The sequence below is a fragment of the Pinus tabuliformis genome, chromosome 6 (assembly GCF_031772625.1).
Source record: "Pinus tabuliformis cultivar Carrire ecotype Pingquan chromosome 6, CPIR1, whole genome shotgun sequence".
Classification (NCBI taxonomy): domain Eukaryota; kingdom Viridiplantae; phylum Streptophyta; class Pinopsida; order Pinales; family Pinaceae; genus Pinus; species Pinus tabuliformis.
Window position 1 is genome coordinate 667,790,325 of NC_142292.1, and position 23,949 is coordinate 667,814,273.

The following is a 23,949-nucleotide window of genomic DNA, read 5'->3' on the forward strand; positions in this document are numbered from 1 at the left end:
AGATCGCTAATTTTGCTATTTGACATGTCCGTGCTACCATTACCAGGAAAATCGATTGTCATTCGTCTCTGTTTCTCGCTACATTTTATTGCTCTGTGCGCCTGCATTCCACCACGGCCGTCGGTTACCTGCAACAATTTTGACAATTCTTGCACGATTTGGAATTCCTATGGTACCTGGCCAGACAGAGTCCCCTGCAAAGCCTCCATGGTTGTCTATCTTCTACAGAAGAGGAGAATTTACATGCGGTGGCCGACGGTGCCAGGAAGAAACTGAAGATGAAGGTCGTCACCCTCTTTTCGCACACAATTCCCAAGTTAGCCTGCCCCGGTTCGGAAGATGGCGCTGGGATTCTGATCAATACACAAAATTACAAGAATGAGATCACGGTGGATAAGGCCGCCATGACTGTCACTGCAGACAGCGATGTCGGGCTGAGAGACCTCCTCGACGCGGTGGCTACGTCGGGTTTGGCTTTGGTTGCAGTGCCCTATTGGGACGGCCTCAGCTTGGGCGAGCTTTTGAGCATGGGTTCACGCGGGTTGTCACGCCCCTACACCTGCGGTAGTCTTCCAACCGCTTGTAGCAAGGTGCGGCACCACCGAATGCTTTCTTTTCACCAATACTAACATTCGTGGACTACGCCTACTTTCACATTAACATTACTTAGCTTGTGTTTCGCAACCAAGTAAAATGCAATTATCCTTTATACTTAATGAAGCCCATACTCATTCATTATCATCATGCAATTATACCAAGAACAACAACAATTGCAACAAGTATAAAGGGGAGGGGAAACTCCCCGTAATGTGAGTCTGCCTGACAATATATTAAGAATATCAGTTTTACAATGTACAAGTGTGCCTTGCCAAACCATGTCTACACTTAGCCAAATATTACAACAGAGAGGCAACCCTGCCTTTTACAATACATGTGCACCCTTGCACAAAGAGTAGTGCTCACCCGAGCCACTTAAATCCTCTTCACCAAGTCCTGCACAAATCTGCACATATACCGAACCTCGGGCACACCTTGCCCACACCTCAACCGACACAAGACAAGTCCAAAACTGCACCTTAGATAGTGCGCATGAGCTATGCGCAGCTCCTATCTAAATCTGCGCAGTTCTCACTTTACCCCTTCCTCTTATGCGTAGAGAGTGATGAGAATTCGATGGTGAAATGAGCCTCAAGGCTCACACATATATAGTCTTCTTAGCATGGGTTTACATGGGGTGTGCAGCCCCTTGGCCGACCCCCAAAACCACTATCATGCGCCCATAAGACTTGTACACAAGTCGGCCTCAAGTCTTAATCCATCGCATATATATATATATATATATATATATATATATATATATATATATATATGTCGCTCAACACTTAGTCACATAAGTGTCTCACCTTTTGTCGCACCAATCGTCACATTATGTCCGCAGCCCGTCGCACCCGCAACTCGAAGGCCTTACATCCTCCTCCACCTGAAATCATTGTCGTCCTCAACAACATACCATCCCGGTAGCCATCCACCAAGATCATCATCATCCACGATGTCGACCTTTCCACACAAGGCAAACATCCCTGCAACATATGTAGAGTCTCATCTCCATCATATCTCGACTTAGTGACCAGCTGCCACCAAGCTCACCATACCAAGGTATGTACCTCAACGGTATGCTCTCCATCAGATATCATCTCGATCCATGATCATTGACCGCTCTGCCACAATCTCCACTGCAACATCTTGTGTCGACCTCATCATGTGTCTCCATGTGAACCTTTGCCATGATACTCCAGCACAATGCCAACATCTCTCTGTACACTACGCATCCCCATGTCTGAACTAGTTGGGTAGCTAATCCAACCATCACGCTCAATCCATGAGAGTGAACATCCTCATGCCATCATCAGTTGTTCCTCAAACATCTGCCACATCCTTGACTCCTCAAGAATCCATCTCCATAATCCATGCTCAGGTCCATGGAAACTCCATCCATCTCATCTGCAACATGTCATGATGCTTGATGCCAAGCCATCCCTGCACCATCAATCATACCTGCTCAAACATGTTTAAGGACTCACTGCCATGAGCAGCTAACAATGAGCCCCATCTTCTTCATCCATCTAAGAAGATGTAGAGGGAGTAGAGCCTGAAGGCTCTCCCTCACTAATCAATTCGATCCACCTATCAGGATCCTCAATCTCCATCCTTTGTAGATAAGCAACCCGACCTTCCCTCTGGACATCCGGTCTCACATATACCTCCTCCTCATCATCATCATCCTCCACCAACTCTAGCCTTCTTGTCAAATCCAAGATGCTATCTGAAAGTGTCTTGATGACCAATGACTTCTCCACAAGCTTTGTCTCAACACTAGACAACCGCTTGTTCACCTTCTCCTTATCCTCCATTTGCATCACTCCCAATTTACAATCAGGCCTTGTCACACCAATGGGTACATCTTCCCTTCCATCATAAATGTAGAGCTTCTTCAAATGTGGAACAATCATAGCATCAAATTGTTTCATGAACTCCATCCCCAATACAGCTTCATAATCATCAATCCGCACTATAGTGAAGTCCACCTTCCCGGTCCATTCACCAAGTGTAGTGCCCACCCTTTCAACTATACCAAGAATCTCAATAGGAGGAGAATTCACTGTCTTCATTTGTGCCTTTGCCGGTACAAATTTCAGCCCAATTCTTCTCGCAGTATCTTCGCACATGAAGTTGTGGGAAGCCCCACTATCCACCATAGTGAGCACATCAGCACCTCTAACCTTCATTCGAACATACTCCAACTTGTTCCTTTCAGGATCCCTCCTAGAGGCTACTTCCGTAGTAGCAGAAGCACCAAGTATCTGCATCATCCCCACAGAAGCATCTTCATTCTTTCCATCAGACTGTGCAATAGCGGCCACCTTCGGTTTAGAGGGACAATTCTTCACCATGTGTGGTCCTGCACATATCCAACACTTCAAAGGTTTCTTCGTCTTCAAACCATCATCCGATTTCGAAGCATCATCCTTCTTCTTTTCTTTTGGCTTGTCGGACTTCTTTTTCTCATCAGAAGGTTCATCACAATGATTGATAAGCCCCAAATTTGGTAACATTTTGGGCTCATTTGGCCTAACTACCCTTGCTCAACCCTTCATTTTTCATAACTTATGCATCATTTTTTAGTATATTTATGTCATTTGTACGAATGACGGCAGTCACTATTCCTAGGTGGCTAACACATGTTTATTTCAGGTTTTTTGACATTTAATGGAGCAAAACCACGCAGATGAGGGCTAGGAGACAGCCAAGATGGGATCGAGATTTTGTAGGAAGGTTGTCCACAGCATTAAATGGCCTTCCTCGTGATCTTCACCCCCAACTCCGAGCTCCAACAGCCACCACCACCGAGCTAGAAGGCAGCCAAACGGATTTTGAGGAAGCAGCAGATTACTCTTAGTTTGGTCAGCCAAACCCCACTAATTTAGGAGGCCAGCTTGGCCCTCGTAATGTATAAATGATGAGGCTGCAGCCTTCGATGGGGACTTTTTGAAACCTTGATGCATATTCTGAACTACGAGCTGATGGCTCTGTTTTTCTCTTTGTAAGCCATTTTTGGCATGTTATTTGACTTATGACTATTATCTTTTAATGAAAAGCAGGCAGATTTGAGTTCAGTTCTGAGTTCTTAGAGGAGCCATAGCTCTCGGGGTTGGGCCCAACCTGAGAGCAATAGGCCTCCTTCCTTTGTATTGTTACCTTTCTTTCAGCATTGTATTTCTTTTCCTTTACATGCATTTGGAAACACAGTTTGCTGAGTTGAATTTCTTGGTGTGGTTAAGTAGGTTAGTTTTATGAACAAAGTTGCTTTCAGTAGTTTAGATTAGAGTAAGGAGATTGGAGTTAATCAGAGTTCCAAAAAGGGTTGATTGCACACTCAATTCCACCTCTGTTTAGAGACTGGAATTGCAGACCGTGCCACCCACCAAAAACATTGTTTTACATGTTCATGCAAGCTTTGATGCAATGTTCTCGTTCGTAGCAGCGTCCATGTGTTCAGATCTTGTGGAATGAATCTTTGCTTCAGTACCATGCAAGAGTTTCCTTACAAAATCACGTTGTTGTTCTGTGGTTTCATAAAAACAGTTAGAATAGGTTGATGAAATTTCGGTTATGTGCAAGACATGGATGATTTGTTTCATTTACACTGTGCAGTACTACTCCCTCACTCCCTTATCCTTCTAAGCTGTGCCTAGGCCATCCACTCATCTCTCAGTTAGACCACTTGCCTCCTAACTCTTCTATCACCCACGTGACTCTACCTTTTCGGCCTTCCATTTCCTCTAACCTCCTCTAGACCAACCAGCTTTGCACACCCCCTCTTCATCTCATCTCTCTGTCCATAAGCCATCACAAGCTCCCCTCCTACCTCCCTGTCCATCCATATAACCTCTTCCACTCATCCATCACCCAAAAATCCTATTGCAGAACATCCTGTAGGAATTACTGAACTTGCTGTAGAAATTCTGAACATCCTGTAGAACCCCTGCAGACTTCCTGTAGAAGCTTGTAAACACGGTTTCCAGGCATCTAAACTTTGTGAACTTCTCTGAAAGGATGTTAGGGATTCCTTAGACCCTCTCTGAGCCTTCCTGACCTTTTCCAAGCATTTCCCTCCTTGATCTATCCCTGCACAGTCAAGACCCAGTTAGAAGCACACACATAATAATTCCAACTTGAACAAAAATACAAAATTATGCTTTCTTTAGATCAAAGTAGTCTAGACACATGCATCTCACCTTCCTAGAAGTAATGACACCTCTTTCAGTAGTTTGCATTCCCACCTTTGCATCAGTAGGACTAGCTGGTAGAATTAGGGTTTGCTAGGGTTTTCATTTCTTGTTGGCTTTCAGTTCCTTCCTACAGTAGTTTAATTTCCTTTGAGATAGCTTTCGATCATCGGTTAAAAAGCTTCTTCTGAGAACTCATAGAAGTTGGCTTGAGCCCTAGAGGACTTGTGCTAGCTGACCAAGTGACAGCTGCGACAAGAGCTAGTACTTGTGCATACAGCACCGTCGCTTCCAAGTTTGTTACGAACTACCGGGTTGATAAAATTAGAGAAGGAAGCTCCAGGAGTTGTAGCATTATTGCTACAATACTGGAGCCCACCATCTTTTTGGCACCGTTTCCGGGGAAGCGTCAGAGTATTAGTAATTGTTGCTTTTCTTCTATTTTCCTACTCTCACCTTCTGCTAAGTAGTTTATTTCATTTCCATTCTGCAAAAGTAGCATAGACATTTCCTGCTTTCATAGATTAACATTTCAATTCCGCAATTTCATTTTTGCAAGCGTAGATTAGCATTTCAATTCTGCAAGCGTAGACTAGCATTTCCATTCCTGCAATTTCATTTGAGCAAAGTAGATTAGTTCTTTCCTGCTTTCATTTCAATTCTGCATTTTCATTTCAGCAAGATAGTTAGTTGTAGATCAATCTGTTTCAGTTTTTGCAGGTACCAGAGAAAAAAAAACAAAAGCAATCAAAAGTCTTTCCATTTCATGCCTCGTAGGAATCGAGATAAAACAGAAAAATTCTTACCCAACACCCCCACCACATCACTGGGTCACCCTTCTCTCTTCTTTGGTGACAGTGATCCAGAAGAACCTATAGGTGAACCTCCTGAGATATACGAAGATCCTATAGCAGAAGAAGAGTTAGAGACCATTCCATCTGAAGCTATGGCTGACAATAGGGGAGAAGATGAGAGAATAGAAGGTGCCTTCCCCATCCGAGAGACCAATGGAGACATGAAAATGAAGAACATAAGCCCTTCTGCTTTACCTCACTTCCATGGACTGACTACTGAAGATCCTGATACCTTCCTGTTTGAGTTTGTTGTCCTTTGTCGAACCTATGACTATACGGAAGATGAGCAGAAGCTGAAACTCTTCCCCTCAACCCTTAAGGATGCAGCATTACGCTGGTTCATGGGCTTACCTGGGAACAGTATCACCACTTGGGCTCAGATGCAGCAAGCTTTCAATACCAAGTACCGGGACTACAGTAGGTCCAAGGAAACCAAGGGAGAAATCTTTCGGATGACCATGGGAAATGATGAGTCCTTAGAGGATTACGAGGAAAGGTTCCAACTTAGCTATAAAAGGGCCAGGTGCACACTCGACCCTGAATCCCTCAAGTTGGTCCTGCTCCGAGGAGTCCCTGAAGACCTCTTAGACACCCTTCACATGTTAGCTGGAGGAGATATTTACCAACTGCCTTATGAGGACATAAAGACTGTGTTTAGAAACCACTCTAGGGCAGCCCGGAAACGAGGTAGAGGAAACCTCCTCTCAGCTGGTATTCCTTTCTCCAAACATGAGTTTGCAAATCAATTAGAGGATCTCAAGAGTGAGGTGAGACAGACCATTGCCATGCAACTTGATACATTCAGGATCCAGCAGAAGAAGGAAGAAGCTGAGAGGGCCTTAGCTATCTTCTGCCCTAGGTGTACAAGGAAACACCCTAAGAACGAATGCCCATTACATTCGGTTGAAGTATGTTTTGTTTGTGAGGAGGACCACCCCACAAACCAATGTCCAACCTTACCTGGGCTTAAAGCCATGTATCAAGGGACAGAAGCCCCCACCGAACCTCTCTATTTCCTCAACCAAAGGAGGCCACAAGGACCTAGACCTTACCAGCAGGGGATGCAAGGGGCACCCCAAGCTTATTACAGCCCCAACCAATCTACTCCTATGCCTTCCTGGGGTCCCCCTGCTCATCCTTCCTGGTCTATGCCTCCTCCATGGTCTTACCCACCTCAGTACCATACTCAACCCACTACTCATTCGTATCACTCACATGCCCAGCCACAGCCTCAGTGGAATGCACCTCAATCGGGGTGGAGGCCCCATTACAACACTCCTCCCGCCATTTTGTCTCCACCACCAGTTCAACCACAACCATTACCTCCTTCTCCTCCAAGGCAACCTCAAATGCCTGCTCAACCGAACCCAAACCCCAACAACAGACAGGCCCAACAGGTATATCCTGGGGAAACATCATGCCCTACCTATGCTGTGGAGATCCAGGAGATCAATCTGCGGTCTGGAAAGACTCTTCCGGATCGCCAACCTCCTCCCCTAAAGGACGAGGAAGACAAACAGGAAAGTGAACCAAAGGCTATTCCACCCTTTCCTGAGAGACTAACGGCCACCACACAACCCAACCCAGAGGAGGATGAGCTTCTGGGAGAGCTCAAACAATTGTGTGTGAAAATACCACTTCTCGAAGCCATCAAAGATGTACCAATATACAACAAACTAGTTAAGGAAAGGTGTTTCAGACACCCAGGCAGGCGGAAGAGAGATGCTTCAACCATCAATGTCATAGGACAACTGTCTGACCTTATGTTGGGACAAGTCATCTGCCCAAAGTATCTAGATCCTGGGAGTCCTGTAGTAGATGTCCACATCAATGGCACCATCATACCTCACACCTTGATTGATCTGGGGGCTGCCATTAATGTGATGACCAGAGATACCATGCTCAAACTCAACCTTCAGGGTTCCTTGAGGAAGACCTCGACAGTCCTACAACTAGCAGATCGCTCCACTGTGACTCCTGAAGGGATTGTGGAGGATGTCTTGGTCTCTGTTGACTCTTGGGAATACCCCGCAGATTTCTTGGTTCTGCAACCAAAGGCAAAGCTTACTGGATATCCTCTTATTTTGGGAAGGCCTTGGTTAGCCACTGCAGATGCTTACATAAGCTGCCGTGTAGGAAACATGACCATCAAAAATGGTCCTATGTCCAAGAAACTAGTCCTATACCCTCCTGTCCAACCCTCATTAGAGCATGACTTACCACTTTGGTTGGAGGAAGGAGAAGAGGATGAGGTGTACTCAGCACCTTTGTGCACCCTAGACACCACTAGGGGAGACCCCCCAACCGAGGATGATTTGATTGAGACCTTGATCCAGAATCCACCTCCCAGTGCACTGTCCTTAGAGGAATTGGTGGAGGATGCCCAATCCAGCACCTTAGTGGACCTTTGTGCGACCAACCCTGTCACTCCCAGAGTAAAAAATGTGGAGTTCGGCCCTAAGAGAACGTTGAAGATCAGCTCCTCCCTATCTCCTTCCCAGGGAAAGGAGCTGTGTAGTCTGTTGGCCAGTCATCTAGATGCTTTTGCTTGGAGCTATAAGGAGATGAAAGGAGTCCATCCTTCGGTCTGTACCCATCACATCTACATCAAAGAGGATTGTAAACCAGTTAGGCAACCCCAGAGGAGAATGAATCCAGCCCTTAAGGACATCGTCAAGGAAGAATTGCAAAAACTGTTGGATGCCGGATTCATTTACCCCATCTCAGATAGCGAATGGGTGTCCCCTCTGGTGTTGGTTCCCAAGAAAAATGGGAAGTGGAGAATCTGTGTGGACTACCGAGAACTGAACAAAGCTACCAAGAAAGACCATTTTCCTCTACCTTTCATAGATCAAGTGTTGGATGGACTGGCAGGAAAGAAGTTTCTCTCTTTCCTAGATGGGTTTAGCGGGTACAACCAAATCCAAATCAGCCGAAAGACCAAGATAAGACCACCTTCACTTGTCCTTGGGGTACCTTTGCCTACCGAGTTCTTCCCTTTGGGCTATGCAATGCTCCTGCTACCTTCCAGAGAGCCGTCTTGAGCATCTTTTTTGAGCTGGTCCATGATGCGGTGGAAATCTATATGGATGACTTCACTCCTTATGGGTCCAACTTCTAGGAAGCATTGTCCAATCTGGGAAAAGTCCTAACCAAATGCATTAAGATGAACCTGTCCCTTAGTCCTGAAAAATGTGAATTCTTGATGACTGAAGGGACCGTGCTAGGCCATACCATTTATTGCCAAGGGTTACAGGTGGGTCCTAACAAAATTGCTCTCATCAAGAAGGTTCCACCTCCTCAAAAGGTAAGGGATGTTCGGAGTTTCTTAGGATTAGCAGGATATTATAGGAGATTCATTAAAGACTTCATCAAGCTAGCCTCGCCATTGTTTGGCCTCTTGGCAAAAGATGTGGAGTTTAAATGGACTGACGATTGTCAAAGGGCTCTGAATGAATTAAAGACAAGTTGGTGTCTGCCCCAATCTTGAGAGGTCCAAAATGGGCCCTACCTTTCCACATCCACACTGATGCCTCGAACAAAGCCATAGGGGCAGCCTTAGGACAAGTTGAACAAAAACTTTCGTATGCCATTTACTTCGTTAGCAAAAACTTATCCAAAGCAGAACTGAATTACACTGTAACTGAGAAAGAATTCTTGGCTGTGGTCCATGCACTGAACAAGTTCCGACATTATATCACTGGCTATCAAACATTTGTACATACTGATCATGCTGCAATTAGATGTTTAATGAATAAACCAGATGTGAATGCTCGTATTATTAGATGGTTACTTTTGTTGCAGCAGTTTGATTTGACTATCGTTGACAAACCAGGTAAAGAAAATGTTGTTGCTGACTTTTTGTCTAGATTGGATTTATCTGCAGATGAGGATGGAACAGTGGATGACCAGATGCCCGATGAACATCTGTTTTCTATTTCAGTACTCTCTCCATGGTTTGTTGATATAGCAAACTACCTTGTTTCAGCACAGTTCCCTCCGCACCTATCCTCAAGAGAGAAGAGCAGAATCGTCAGAAAAAGTGCCTCATTCACTTGGATCGGGGGCAACCTGTTCAAGCTTGGCCCTGATCAGATCTTAAGGCGTTGTGTAAGGGAGGAGGAAGTCTTTGATAGCCTCCTCACCTGTCATGATGGGCCTTGTGGAGGACACTTTGCAGCAAAGAGGACTGCCTTCAAAATCCTGCAGGCAGGCTACTATTGGCCCACACTTCATCAGGATGTCAGGAGGTATATCAGCCAATGTGACTGATGCCAAAGGATGGGGAAACCGACTCAAAGGGATGAGATGCCTCTCCAACCTCAAGTGACTCTTGAGCCATTTGAGAAGTGGGGTATGGATTTTGTGGGTCCAATCAACCCGCCTTCGAGGCAAAGGTCTTACATCATTGTGTGCACAGACTACCTGACAAAGTGGGCAGAAACTAAGGCAATCAAAGCAGCAACAGAAGAAAAGGTGGCTGAGTTCTTAAGAGAAAACATCTTCTAAAAATTTGGCTACCCAAGAGAGCTAGTCACCGATCAAGGAAGCCAGTTCACATCCAACTTAATTGAAGACCTACTAGCTCATCACAAAATCAAGCATAGGACTTCCACCCCCTATCATCCTCAGGCAAATGGGAAAGTGGAAGTCACCAATAGAGCATTGGAAGGGATTTTGACTAAGGTGGTGAGCAGCAGTAGGAAAGATTGGGCAGATTGCCTGGTTGAGGCCACATGGGCTTACAACACCACTTGGAAGACCACAACCGGCTTCACACCTTATGAGCTGGTCTATGGAAAGAGAGCTTTGCTGTCAATTGAATTTGAATACAACACTTTGAGGATGGCAGCTCAGCTGGACCTAGATCTCAGCCATGCCCAACAAGAAAGGTTATTGCAGCTGAATGGATTGGATGAGCACCGAATGCAGGCCCTCCTTCACTCAGAAGTGGTTCAACTTCAGAGAAAGGTGTGGCATGACCAACACCTCAATAACAAGCAATTTCAACCAGGAGATTGGGCGTTGTTGTATGATTCCAGGCATAAAGATTTCAAGGGGAAGCTGAGAACCATATGGCTGGGACCATATGCAGTGGAAAAATGTCATGACAATGGATCTGTTCTTATTCGGACCATTGATGAGGAGGCCATCCCCATGCTTGTCAATGGGCATCGACTGAAGATCTACAGGAAACCTCTCTCAAGACAAGAGTTCATCAAAACTGTGGAGAAATCAGTGTTGGTCATAGAGAAGGGTTCTGCCTTTGTTTTGGGCATACCCTGAAAGATCTTAAAAAAAATAAAAAAAATAAAGATCCTTGGGTGAAAACCTTTATGAGGCTCCCAAGGCAGATGGTAGGGGTGAAAACCTCATTGAGGCACCCCTGCTGTCTTTCAAAAAAAAAAAAAAAAGAGATTTGAAAAAGACCCTTGAGTGAAAACCTCTCTGAGGTGCTTAAGGCAGATGGCAAGGGTGAAAACCTCATTGAGGCACCCCTGCTGTCTTTCAAAAAAAAAAAAAAAAAAAAAGAGAAAAAAAGAGAAAAAAAAAACAATAAACAAAAAAACAGGGACAGCAAGTTCACAATGTGGCAATGCATGCAGGTTGCAGGTATTCTATGAAGGAGAGGAGGTCTCTCAACTCAAAGTCAAGGGTCCTTATCATGCTACCAGGTGACCTCACCAGCACCTCCTCCGAAAACACTCATCTTCTCCAAGGTATGGGCACGATTTCATCATAGCTTAGTCTTCTACAGGAAGCTGCAAACTTTCTACAGGAAACTTCCTGTAGAAGTTTTGGACGGCCCAGAACTAATTGTGTGGGGAGATCTAACGACCAAGGTTCGACATGGAGGCATGCAAGCTACTATTTTCTCCACCACACACTGCTGTCACCTCCTTCTACCACCCCAGTTGACATGCAATAAAAGTACCTGCACAATCAAAACAGATCATTGGATTATCAAGAGGAAGCGATTACTAAATGACAAAAGATGCCGAGATGCCATGCAATACTCATCACAGCTATCCAAGGGCCCTGCGAGCGTGATCATGATGCCACTGTCTTCACCGTTCAGCATGCACCCGAGGAGGAAAAACTGCTACAGGACATCCTACAGGAATCCCGTAGCAGTTCAGCCACCTAGAGTGTACACCATTCAATCACCTGCAACATGCAATAATAAAGCGGGCGCGTGCAGCCGAGTCACAAGCTTCATCATCAGCAGCCTGCGAAGAGGAACCTCCGGGCCTGTGCAAATAGCAGCAGCAAGCATATCTAGTCATCGTCGTCCTGAAGCCTGGAAAATCATGTCGCGGCCGCACAGGTAATTGCCTCGCCCTTTCTTTCGTCGAATTACATGAATACTACTTTGAAATGTTTGCAAGTATGAAATGAATGGGTTGAGCGGTCGTATGGCCATTCGACTGGCCATGTCGACCAGTCAGATGGTCTAGTCGGATGTGTAAAAGGTGGTCGTGGCAAGAAGAACGGGTAGTGGACACGTGAGAACCATCCAGTCGGGGAGAAGCGCGTTTTAACAGAAATGACGACGGCGGATCTGCGGAGAATGATGCGGCAGTCACGGAACTTGCAGTAGAATGATTAAGTGACGTCGTCCAATGGTCCGGCAGGGACAGCTCACCCCCGCGCCACGGATTCCGTCGGATTCAAATCTATCGGCTAGATCGCCACCCCACGCATTTATCATCAGCCGTTTCGAAGTCGAGTGAGCATCCGAATTCCTCTGAAGCTCGACACTCCAAGTCTTCGGCCGTTCGAACGTCTGATAGCAGCACAGAGGGCGCAGAACCACTGCAGTGTTCTCCAGAACCCGTGCGCTGCTTCTACAGGAAAGCTCCGCTACAGGAAGCTCACTGCCACGAGGAAAATTGGGCTCTTCACGTCAAAGGTGGCGAATTAAAAAGGTAAGCCTGAACCTTGCCTCCCATGCAATTGGTTTCGAGGGTGGCAGAGTCGACGTTCTACAGTCTGCTCATAAAAGAATTACAAGTGTTGTCTGTCGTTTGCATGAATTGTCGTCGAAATGTATGTAAGGTTTCCTACAGGATATGATTTGTAATTAAGCCCTGTTAAGGCTCATCTGTAGATAGTCTTCGTAAATTGTATGCGTGGAAGAGGCGTAATTCTACGCTCTGTCCCAAAAGGCTAGTTTTTTCACATCCGCCACCTCCAGCTAACGTAGCAGTTTTTCACCATGCCGGGTGGGTTCATCAGAAAGGAACCAACCGACTCAAAGAAACTAAGAGAGAACCCTGAGGTGGTAGAGCTGTTCACTCGCGCGCAATGGATGTCGTTCTGCGACAAATTGCAAGGGTATGATGATGAGGTGGCAGAGGAGTTCTTGCGGGCTCTGAAGCCAAAATCAAAGACATTAGCCAATGTCAATTTTAGGGGTTTGAGTCTCAGACTCACCCCACAGTTCATCAGCCGAGTTACCGAGCTCCCAATGGGGGTACCATGGGACAAAGAAGAGAGGAAATTAGGCCAAAAGGCTAAGAAGGAATTCTTTCCACCAGAGGAGCAGTTCTCAGAAGATAAGAACGGGGTTCGCAGAACTAGCTTACTGCCACTTTGGAGCGAAGTCAGCCTCCAAATTATGAAATACATCACCTGAGAAGGTCGGTTTAGCATTGTGTATGGGTACCATTTTCGGCTACTCACAGAATTAAGGCATCAGATGGACCTACCTGCAGAGAACAAATTAAGTATTCCCTACTTTCTACTGCAGTCTATGACTGAATGTGCCACCAAGTTGAGAGAAGGCACACCAGACCAAGTAGCTCATCACGGGCTCATTAAGCTCCTCGTGGAGGATGCACTCCACACATACAAAGTCCCTCTCTCATGGGAAGCCTTCTGAAATTTGACTAAGGATGGCGATATAAAAATGTTGACTGAAGAGCTTGGTTCCTCCAGCAGCGAGGAGAAGGAGTCAGTACCCGCAGGGAAGAAAGAAAAAGGCCAGAGACCCACGGCCAAAGCACCGAAGACAAAGTAAAAGGAGAAACAAGAGAAAAAGGGTGCCAAAGAGAAGGAGGACACACCCATATTAACGCCCAGAGAGAAAAGATTACAAAGCAGGGTGGACAAGACTGAGCAGGTCCACGTCAACAAAGGCACCTCGACAACAGCCTCGACCAAGTCAAAAAGAAAAACACCCTCAGCAAAGAAAACTAAAGCGGTGCCACCTGTTTCTACAGGAAAACCAAAACCGGCTTCTACAGGAAGCCAGAAATCAGCTGAAAAAGGGCCTTCTACAGGAAGCCCTGAGAAAGGAAAACCCAAGGAAAAGAAAGTCGACATTCTTGCAAGGGAGGCAGCAGCCGTGCTGGCCGCCCTCAGTACACCTCCTAAGCCAAAGGAAAAGAGAAAGAGGGAGGCCCCTCTATATTTTAAAGCTCGGAGAAGTGTGAGAATAAAAACGGGCAAGCCACAGCCTCCATCCAGCAGCCCAATCACTATAGAGGATGCCCCTACTTCGCCCAGGGAGAGGTCCCCCTCAAAGATATCAGTCACCTATGAGAGGGGGAGCCCGAAAACAACTACTTGGAAAGAAAGGTTAGACCAATTGGCTTCAAAAGCCCGGCTACAGGATGCTGAGGCTGCTCTACAGGAAACCTTAGCCCGGCTTAAGGAAACAGAGAGGATGGAAGGAGAAGCACCATCATCACCACCAATGGAGGACGAAGTAGAGCCACCAAGAGAGGAAGAGAAAGAGCATATTCCGGAGCCTAGCCCTCAGCCAAGTCTGAGCTCATATTATAACTTCTTAGAAGCTGGCCAAATTATACCACAGAAATTCACTGTGCCACTGTTCTTTGCATTGGAGGAAGAGAGAGTACGAACACACACGTGGATGAAAATAGCCAAATCAAAAGGTGTGGCAGACATAGGCCCCTTGGAGGAGCAACTCAAGGAGGCAAGAAGGGAATTAGCTATGGCTAAACACGTGGCAAATTGCCAGCAGGTGTTCCTACAGGAAGAAAACGAAAAACTTAGACTGCAGCTACAGGAGCTGAGGAGAGGAACAGGCACATCCTCAGGGGACATCACAACAGAACAGCAAGGCAGAAAGGAACTGCAAATCGGTCTTGGGGAGCCAACCACGCATCTACAGGAAACAGAACTACAAGCACAAATTGAGGTGCAAGCTCTCAAACAACAGCTGCAGCAGAAAGAGGCACAATTGGCCTACATGTCCAGTTGGGCCATGGATGCTATACAATGCAGACAGCCGGCCAAATCCTATGGCCTGTACCTGAGAGACCAATGGCTACAATTTCAAATCAATACCTTGGAGCAAAGGGGTATCTCTCAGCTCCAAGACCTGCAGCAGTTCACTGAATTATGCAATACCAGTTCATCAGAGGATAAGGCCAAACTATCGGAGTTCTACCTCCATAATTTGGCCCTTCCTAATGTGACTTCATGGGATCCCAACACGGTCTTAGGGGATATGCAGTTAATGGCATTTGCCTCATGGTTGAACCATGAAGACAAAAGAGCAGCAGAAGCCAAAGCGGTCATGAACCGAGAGCTGAATGAGCCATTACTAATTAGAGCAGAACCAGGGGATCCAACTGCATTAATATCAGCACACCAACACTTATCCACCGACCCTCAAGCTTCATTGAAATATATGGATCAGCAGACCCAGGCCATAGCACATTTCGAGGATATGGAGAGACTGTTAGGGGACAACTGTGTTCAAGCTTTCACCCGCCGATGGAATACATTGGCCCACAGTCTAAAAATCAGAGAATATCATACTCCAACTCGAATGAGGGAAGCTCTAGTACGGGTGCCCCTTTATAAGAAATCCATGCAAAACCTCCAGGCCAGCTGGATTGGCCTCAAGCTAAGCCCACCTCTGCTGTTAGGATTGATGGAAGGCAGCACAGAGAAAGATGAGCATGAACAGTGGGAAGAGGTGGAAAGAAAGGCTGGGTTCCATGTCAGTAAGGAGGACACTACTGCAGAAGCTTGAGATGTGAGGGTGGCAGTAAAGGCAATGAAGGATGAGGAGCTGGATTAGTTGCTCAAGGATGAGCAATCATTTTAGCTGGGGGGTGATGATGAGCCCCAAATTTGGTAACATTTTGGGCTCATTTGGCCTAACTACCCTTGCTCAACCCTTCATTTTTCATAACTTATGCATCATTTTTTAGTATATTTATGTCATTTGTACGAATGAGGGCAGTCACTATTCCTAGGTGGCTAACGCATGTTTATTTCAGGTTTTTTGACATTTAATGGAGCAAAACCACGCAGATGAGGGCTAGGAGACAGCCAAGATGGGATCGATATTTTGTAGGAAGGTTGTCCACAACATTAAATGGCCTTCCTCGTGATCTCCACCCCCAACTCTGAGCTCCAACAGCCACCACCACCGAGCTAGAAGGCAGCCAAACGGATTTTGAGGAAGCAGCAGATTACTCTTAGTTTGGTCAGCCAAACCCCACTAATTTAGGAGGCCAGCTTGGCCCTCGTAATGTATAAATGATGGGGCTGTAGCCTTCGATGGGGACTTTTTGAACATTGTTGCATATTCTGAACTACGAGCTGATGGCTCTGTTTTGCTCTTTGTAAGCCATTTTTGGCATGTTATTTGACTTATGACTATTATCTTTTAATGAAAAGCAGGCAGATTTGAGTTCAGTTCTGAGTTCTTATAGGAGCCATAGCTCTCGGGGTTGGGCCCAACCTGAGAGCAATAGGCCTCCTTCCTTTGTATTGTTACCTTTCTTTCAGCATTGTATTTCTTTTCCTTTACATGCATTTGGAAACACAGTTTGCTGAGTTGAATTTCTTGGTGTGGTTAAGTAGGTTAGTTTTATGAACAAAGTTGCTTTCAGTAGTTTAGATTAGAGTAAGGAGATTGGAGTTAATCAGAGTTCCAAAAAGGGTTGACTGCACACTCACTTCCACCTCTGTTTAGAGACTGGAATTGCAGACCGTGCCACCCACCAAAAACACTGTTTTACATGTTCATGCAAGCTTTGATGCAATGTTCTCGTTCGTAGCAGCGTCCATGCGTTCAGATCTTGTGGAATGAATCTTTGCTTCAGTACCATGCAAGAGTTTCCTTACAAAATCACGTTGTTGTTCTGTGGTTTCATAAAAACAGTTAGAATAGGTTGATGAAATTCCGGTTATGTGCAAGACATGGATGATTTGTTTCATTTACACTGTGCAGTACTACTCCCTCACTCCATTATCCTTCCAAGCCGTGCCTAGGCCATCCACTCATCTCTCAGTTAGACCACTTGCCTCCTAACTCTTCTATCACCCACGTGACTCTACATTTTCGGCCTTCCATTTCCTCTAACCTCCTCTAGACCAACCAGCTTTGCACACCCCCTCTTCATCTCATCTCTCTGTCCATAAGCCATCACAAGCTCCCCTCCTACCTCCCTGTCCATCCATATAGTCTCTTCCACTCATCCATCACCCAAAAATCCTATTGCAGAACATCCTGTAGGAATTACTGAACTTCCTGTAGAAATTCTGAACATCCTGTAGAACCCCTGCAGACTTCCTGTAGAAGCTTGTAAACACGGTTTCCAGGCATCTAAACTTTGTGAACTTCTCTGAAAGGATGTTAGGGATTCCTTAGACCCTCTCTGAGCCTTCCTGACCTTTTCCAAGCATTTCCCTCCTTGATCTATCCCTGCACAGTCAAGACCCAGTTAGAAGCACACACATAATAATTCCAACAACTTGAACAAAAATACAAAAATATGCTTTCTTTAGATCAAAGTAGTCTAGACACATGCATCTCACCTTCCTAGAAGTAATGGCACCTCTTTCAGTAGTTTTCATTCCCACCTTTGCATCAGTAGGACTAGCTGGTAGAATTAGGGTTTGCTAGGGTTTTCATTTCTTGTTGGCTTTCAGTTCCTTCCTACAGTAGGTTAATTTCCTTTGAGATAGCTTTCGATCATCGGTTAAAAAGCTTCTTCTGAGAACTCATAGAAGTTGGCTTGAACCCTAGCGGACTTGTGCCAGCTGACCAAGTGACAGCTGCGACAAGAGCTAGTACTTGTGCATACAGCACCGTCGCTTCCAAGTTTGTTACGAACTACCAGGTTGATAAAATTAGAGAAGGAAGCTCCAGGAGTTGTAGCATTATTGCTACAATACTGGAGCCCACCAATGATCCACCAACCTATCAACCGCAGCAAAAGCCTCCTCGAGTGTCCTAATCTTCTGCCTCTTCACCTCATTGCGTGCCCAAGGCTTCAACCCAATAATGAAGTTGAACACCTTGTCCCTCTCTGCCATGTCGGGAAGTTCCAGAGCTGCACTTGCAAACTCTCGCTGGTATGCTTGTAGGCTTCCGGTTTGCTTGATGTACTTAATCTTCGTCCTTGCTTCCCACGTTTCATCCTGAGGACTGAAATGGGTCTGCAAAGCCTTCTTCATGTCATCCCACGAAGTGATGTCATCAACACTGCCATTGACAATTTGATCCACCCTCCTTCACCACCACATCTTAGCATCCTTTGTCAAGAACTGAGCAGCCACCTTGACTTGTGTCTCACCATCAGGTAGACTCAACCGTTCCAAGTACTACTCCATGTCCCATAGAAAGTTGCCAAGAGTCTTTGCATTCCTTGTGCCATCATAAGATTCTGATTCCTTGACCTTCACATGAGGCACTCCTCCACCTGAGTTATGCCTCACGGCCTTTTTCAACACCGCGATCTCATCCTTGGCTTCATCAAGAGATTGTTTACCCTGTCAAGAGATCCCTTCAAGTTCACGATCTCTGCAAGACCCTGATCCCTTGCTTCTTCGACCTCTTTGACCCTTATCTCGAGTTGTGTACACATAAGATCAATGTACTCATACTGTCTTCGAAGCTCATCAAATTCTTCCCTTAGCTTCGAGCTGGCCTCTCGCTCCTTAGTGAGCAAGTCCTCCCTCGTATCCCAGGAAGACTCCATGGCTTCCATCCTCAACAACATCTTTTCCATAAGTGATAAAGTCTCGGCTTCATGGCTAAACCCAACATGAGACCCGGTTGCCATCTCTAACAGCTTCTTCTTCCTTTGCGATCTAGTCTCCACCATCCAACACCCGAACCTGTTCGAGCTCTGATACCACCTGTCATGCCCCTACACCTGTGGTAGTCTTCCAACCTCTTGTAGCAAGGTGTGGCACCACCGAACGCTTTCTTTTCACCAATACTAACGTTCGTGGACTACGCCTACTTTCACATTAACATTACTTAGCTTGTGTTTCGCAACCAAGTAAAATGCAATTATCCTTTATACTTAATGAAGCCCATACTCATTCATTATCATCATGCAATTATACCAAGAACAACAACAATTGCAACAAGTATAAAGGGGAGGGGAAACTCCCCGTAATGTGAGTCTGCCCGACAATATATTAAGAATATCAGTTTTACAATGTACAAGTGTGCCTTGCCAAACCAAGTCTACACTTAGCCAAATATTACAACAGAGAGGCAACCCTGCCTTTTACAATACATGTGCACCCTTGCACAAAGAGTAGTGCTCACCCAAGTCACTTAAATCCTCTTCACCAAGTCCTGCACAAATCTGCACATATAACGAACCTCGGGCACACCTTGCCCACACCTCAACCGACACAAGACAAGTCCAAAACTACACCTTAGATAGTGCACATGAGCTATGCGCAACTCCTATCTAAACCTGGGCAGTTCTCACTTTACCCCTTCCTCTTATGCGTAGAGAGTGATGAGAATTCGATGGTGAAATGAGCCTCAAGGCTCACACATATATAGTCTTCTTAGCATGGGTTTACATGGGGTGTGCAGCCCCTTGGCCAACCCCCAAAACCACTATCATGCACCCATAAGACTTGTACACAAGTCGGCCTCAAGTCTTAATCCATCGCATATATATATTATGTCACTCAACACTTAGTCGCATAAGTGTCTCGCCTTTTGTCGCACCAATCGTCGCATTATGTCCGCAGCCCGTCGCATCGTCGTTTCGTGCACGCCCGCACGCCCATCTGCGCGCCCGCGCACTCGCTCGCGCCCTCGTGCACGAAGACTCGCCGACGCCCGTCGCACCCGCAACTCGAAGGCCTTACATGGGTGCTCTCTCTGGCGTAGGGGAGGCCGTGCACGACTATGTGGTATCGATGCGTTTAGTGGTTTCGGCTTCTCAAGGGGAAGGGTATGCGAAGGTCATTACCCTCAGACAAGGGGATCCCGATCTCAATGGGGCCAAGGTCTCTCTTGGAGTCTTGGGAGTCATATCGAAGGTTATTTTCAGTTTTAAAATAGACTTGGGAGTAGCATTTGTTCTCTTCTTCACCTTGATTGAGTTCTCGTAAAGAGATATGTTGAATTTGTTGATATGTGGTGAATATCCTCTATTTATAGAATAGAGGAGAAACAATTTCAATTAGAATCAACTCTCAATCTTCTTGCATAGCACTCAATTGAAATCTTTATCTGAATGGTAAAATGAAATCTCATGTTTTGACTTTATATTTCAAAACATTCTCAAAATCTTCAATCCTAATAAGATCAGAACTTTAATATATGCACATATAAAGGTCGATTAATGGGTTCAAAATACACATAGGTGACATTGGCATTGGAACCTCAATTCAAACGCAACGTAACCAATGTGGTGAAAGACGATGTTGATCTGGAGGATGACATCTTGCCTTTCGAAGCAGCTCACGAATTCGGAAACCTGACCTGGTACCCATCGTAGCGAAAAGTCGTTTACAGAATGGACGACCGGGTCCCCGTCACCGCACTAGGGAACAGCATCAACGATTTCATCGGCTTTCAATCTATTGCCATGGCCGTTATTGTTGGCATCAGAACCACAGGTCGTAATCTCGAGCTTTCCCCTCTTCAATTTCATTAGCTTCTCAATCCTCGGCTCAGCGGTAACCACAACATGTTATCTGATTTACAAAAAGTACTCTAGAAGAAACAAGGAGTGAGAAAGGAAAATGCATGCTGACCAGAGGCATCGTGGCTTCCAAGCTCACTTTGGCCAATGGATTGAAGAACAGTGAATTCATGTTCACGGGATGCCCTGTCGTGGGGTTTCAGAACCGCATGCAGGCATCCGAATCGTGCCAGAGATCGTCGTCCGCCGATTTTCTGAGCGCCTATTCTTGGGATCCCAGATTCAAAGGTCTGTTCTTCTACGAGACAACGTTTATTTTCAGGCTGTCGAAAATCAAGGCGTTAATCTCAGACGTGAAGAGGCTGCGGGACATGGAACCCCAGAGTTTCTGCCGGGTAGACGTTTACAATGGCTTTTTAATGCGCTTCCTCAATGGTTCGAGCGCATACCTGGGGCAAGTCGATGATTCAGTGGTCATCGAATTCAATAACTATCGAGCGGAGAACAGATTGAGGGTGAGGCTGAATGAGGATGTGTGGGAGGAGGTTGAGCAGATGGCTTTCTTCAAGCACGGGGTCATCCCTCACTGGGCCAAGAACAAAAACCTCACTTTTCTAGGTGTCGGTGCCAAGTATCCCAACCTCAACAAATTCTTACGCGTTAGGAAGAAATTTGACCCGGATGGATTGTTTTCCAGCGATTTGTCGGATAAAATGTTATTGCAGGGTCGAGATAATTCAATGGCGGAGGAGAAAGCAGATGATAGGTGTGCACTGGATGGAATGTGCATGTGCGAGGAAGATACTCACTGTGCTCCCAGCGAGGGTTACTTCTGCTGACCTGGAAAAGTTTACTCAGAAGGTAGAGTCTGTCGATATGAGGAAGGATCGTCAAAAGGTAGAGACTGTCGATATGAGGAAGCATCGTCATATTCATTCTTGAAACATTTTTATTCACGCAGGATTTTAGATCTTTATAGATTTCTAGGATTCTATATCTTTTTACATTGCCATTAGTTTCTAGATCATTCCAGATCTCCCTCTGAATCACATACAGAATTCTAGATCCTTCTTCTGCCTCTATAAATTTGTAATTTTTCTGGCTAAGGAAAGCAAGCCAAGGCCCAAGCCTGTGATGTAATGTAAAGTGATTTCTGTTCTCCAATGATTGTTTTATCTATTTCGATGTTTCTGACTGAGTAATCTTGTTGTTTCTCCATTTGTTTGTCTCTGTGAAATATTCTCTTTTATTGATGTCTAAGTCTCTGAGTATAAATCTACTGTGGGTTATGTATGCTCTGATCTAACAACTAGTATTAGAGCTAGGGTCGAATATCCACTGTGCAAGCTGCTTAGTGCCATCGCCTTACTCTGGCAACGTTGGTTAAAATGTTGATTGTTACCCCTAGCGCTATTGAAGGATCTGTCCAGGAAATAGCTGAGGAACGCTGGAACTAAAAGACAGTTGCTGCAAGAAAAACAAGGTTGTGGATCTATGTTGAAACATGTTGTTGGAGTTTGAAATGTGGAGATGCATGGAGTTTGGAGTTGAAACGTGGTGTTCGTAAGTTTTTTCTCATATCAAGCTTGCACATACGCGTCAAGTTTTTTCTCAAACCAACAAATGTATGTGTGAAATGTGAAAAGGTTAAAACATTATATATGTTTTTATATTTATATGAAACATATATAATTATATGTTGGAATTTTGAAAAGTATATTTTAAAAAGGAGTAGGAATTTTGAAAAGGGTAATTTAAAATGAGGAATGTCATTATTACTAGATTTTAAAGAGCAATAATTAAAGTTTTATTTTTAAGTGGAGTTTTTGTGTTTTGGGGCGTGAATTTGATTGAAAATGGTGACAACAGTTACAGATATGGAGAAGTTGAGCAGGGCTAATTTTTCCCTATGGAAATCACAGAGGGAGGATATACTGATTTTAAAGGATCAGTATTTGCCAATTGATGGCACAACAAAGAAACCCTCATCGATGACAAATGAAGAGTGGAATAAGCTAGATAGAAAGGCGATTGCAACAATCCACCAATATTTAGCAAAGAATGTTTATTTCAATGTGTCTAGAGAAAAGACGGCAGAAGGATTATGGAAGAAGTTCCATGATCTATATGAGAAGAACACGGCATCAAACAAAGTGTCCTTGATGAAGAAACCTTATAATCTCAAAATGAAGGAGGGTGCTTCAGTTGCTAAGCACTTGAATGCATTTAATATTATTACTAATCAACTTGCCTCTGTTAAAATCATTGTAGATGATGAAATTAGAGCTATTTTTCTAATGTGTTCTATGCCAAACAGCTGGGAAAATTTAATTGTAGCTATGAGCACTTCAACAACTGCAAGGACCCCGAAGTTTGATGATGTAAGCATTAGTTTAATGAATGAGGAGCTGCGACGCAAGTCAATTGCGGAAAACCAGGGAGGAGAGGCTCTAGCTCTAGCTGATCGTGGTAGGAGAATGGATCAAGGCCGGCAAGGGCGATCAAGATCGAGAGGCTGATCATAATCAAGGAGAGGCAAAATCATCTGCTTTCATTGTGGCAAACCCGGGCACATGAAGAAAGAATGTCGATTCTGGAAGAAATGACAAAAGGATCAGAGACCGTCTAGTACAAATCACAAGTCATCCAACACAAATGAAGGTGAGACTACTGCTGTAGCCACAGATGGTGATGTGTTGTTTACTGTTTCAGTAGAGGATGCATGTGTATATACATCTAGTAGTAGCTTTGATTGGATCCTTGATTCTGGGGTATCTCACCATGTAACCCCATGCAAAGATAGTTTTGTTTCATATAATCTTGGTGATTATGGTAGAGTGCATTTGGGAAATAATCATTTTTGCAGTATTGTTGGAGTGGGAGATGTCCAGATCAAGATGAAAGATGGACAAGATATATTGTTGAAACAGGTCAGGCATGTACCAGAAATGCACATGAGTTTAATCTCTATGGAACAACTGGATGATGAAGGCTATTCGACAAGCTTTGGAAAAGGAGGCTGGAAAATTAGCAAAGGTGCATTGGTCGTGGCCAAAGGACCCAAGATAGGAACATTATACACATTGAAGACACTGATAGGAAAATCAGATTTGGCTGTTGTCACAAAAGAAGGAAATTCAGCAAATCTGTGGCATAAGCGTTTGGGTCACATGAGCGAGAAGGGCTTAAAAATCCTTGTTGGTAAAAATTTATTGTTAAGTTTGAAATCCTACAATCTTGATCTTTGTGAGCATTGTATATATGGTAGACAAAGAAGGGTTTCATTCCTTATAGGTGGCCATGACAGAAAGAAAAATGTGTTAGAATTTGTACACTCATATGTGTTTGGGCCTATTAACATCAAATCATTAGGAGGAGCATCATATTTTGTAACATTTATAGATGATGCAT

General features: G+C 44.9%; 1 pseudogene; it reads left to right on the forward strand.

Moving 5' to 3' along the window:
• Nucleotides 1-24: 24 nt before the first annotated feature.
• Nucleotides 25-21,554, forward strand: LOC149260390 (L-gulonolactone oxidase 3-like; annotated as a pseudogene).
• Nucleotides 21,555-23,949: the final 2,395 nt, after the last annotated feature.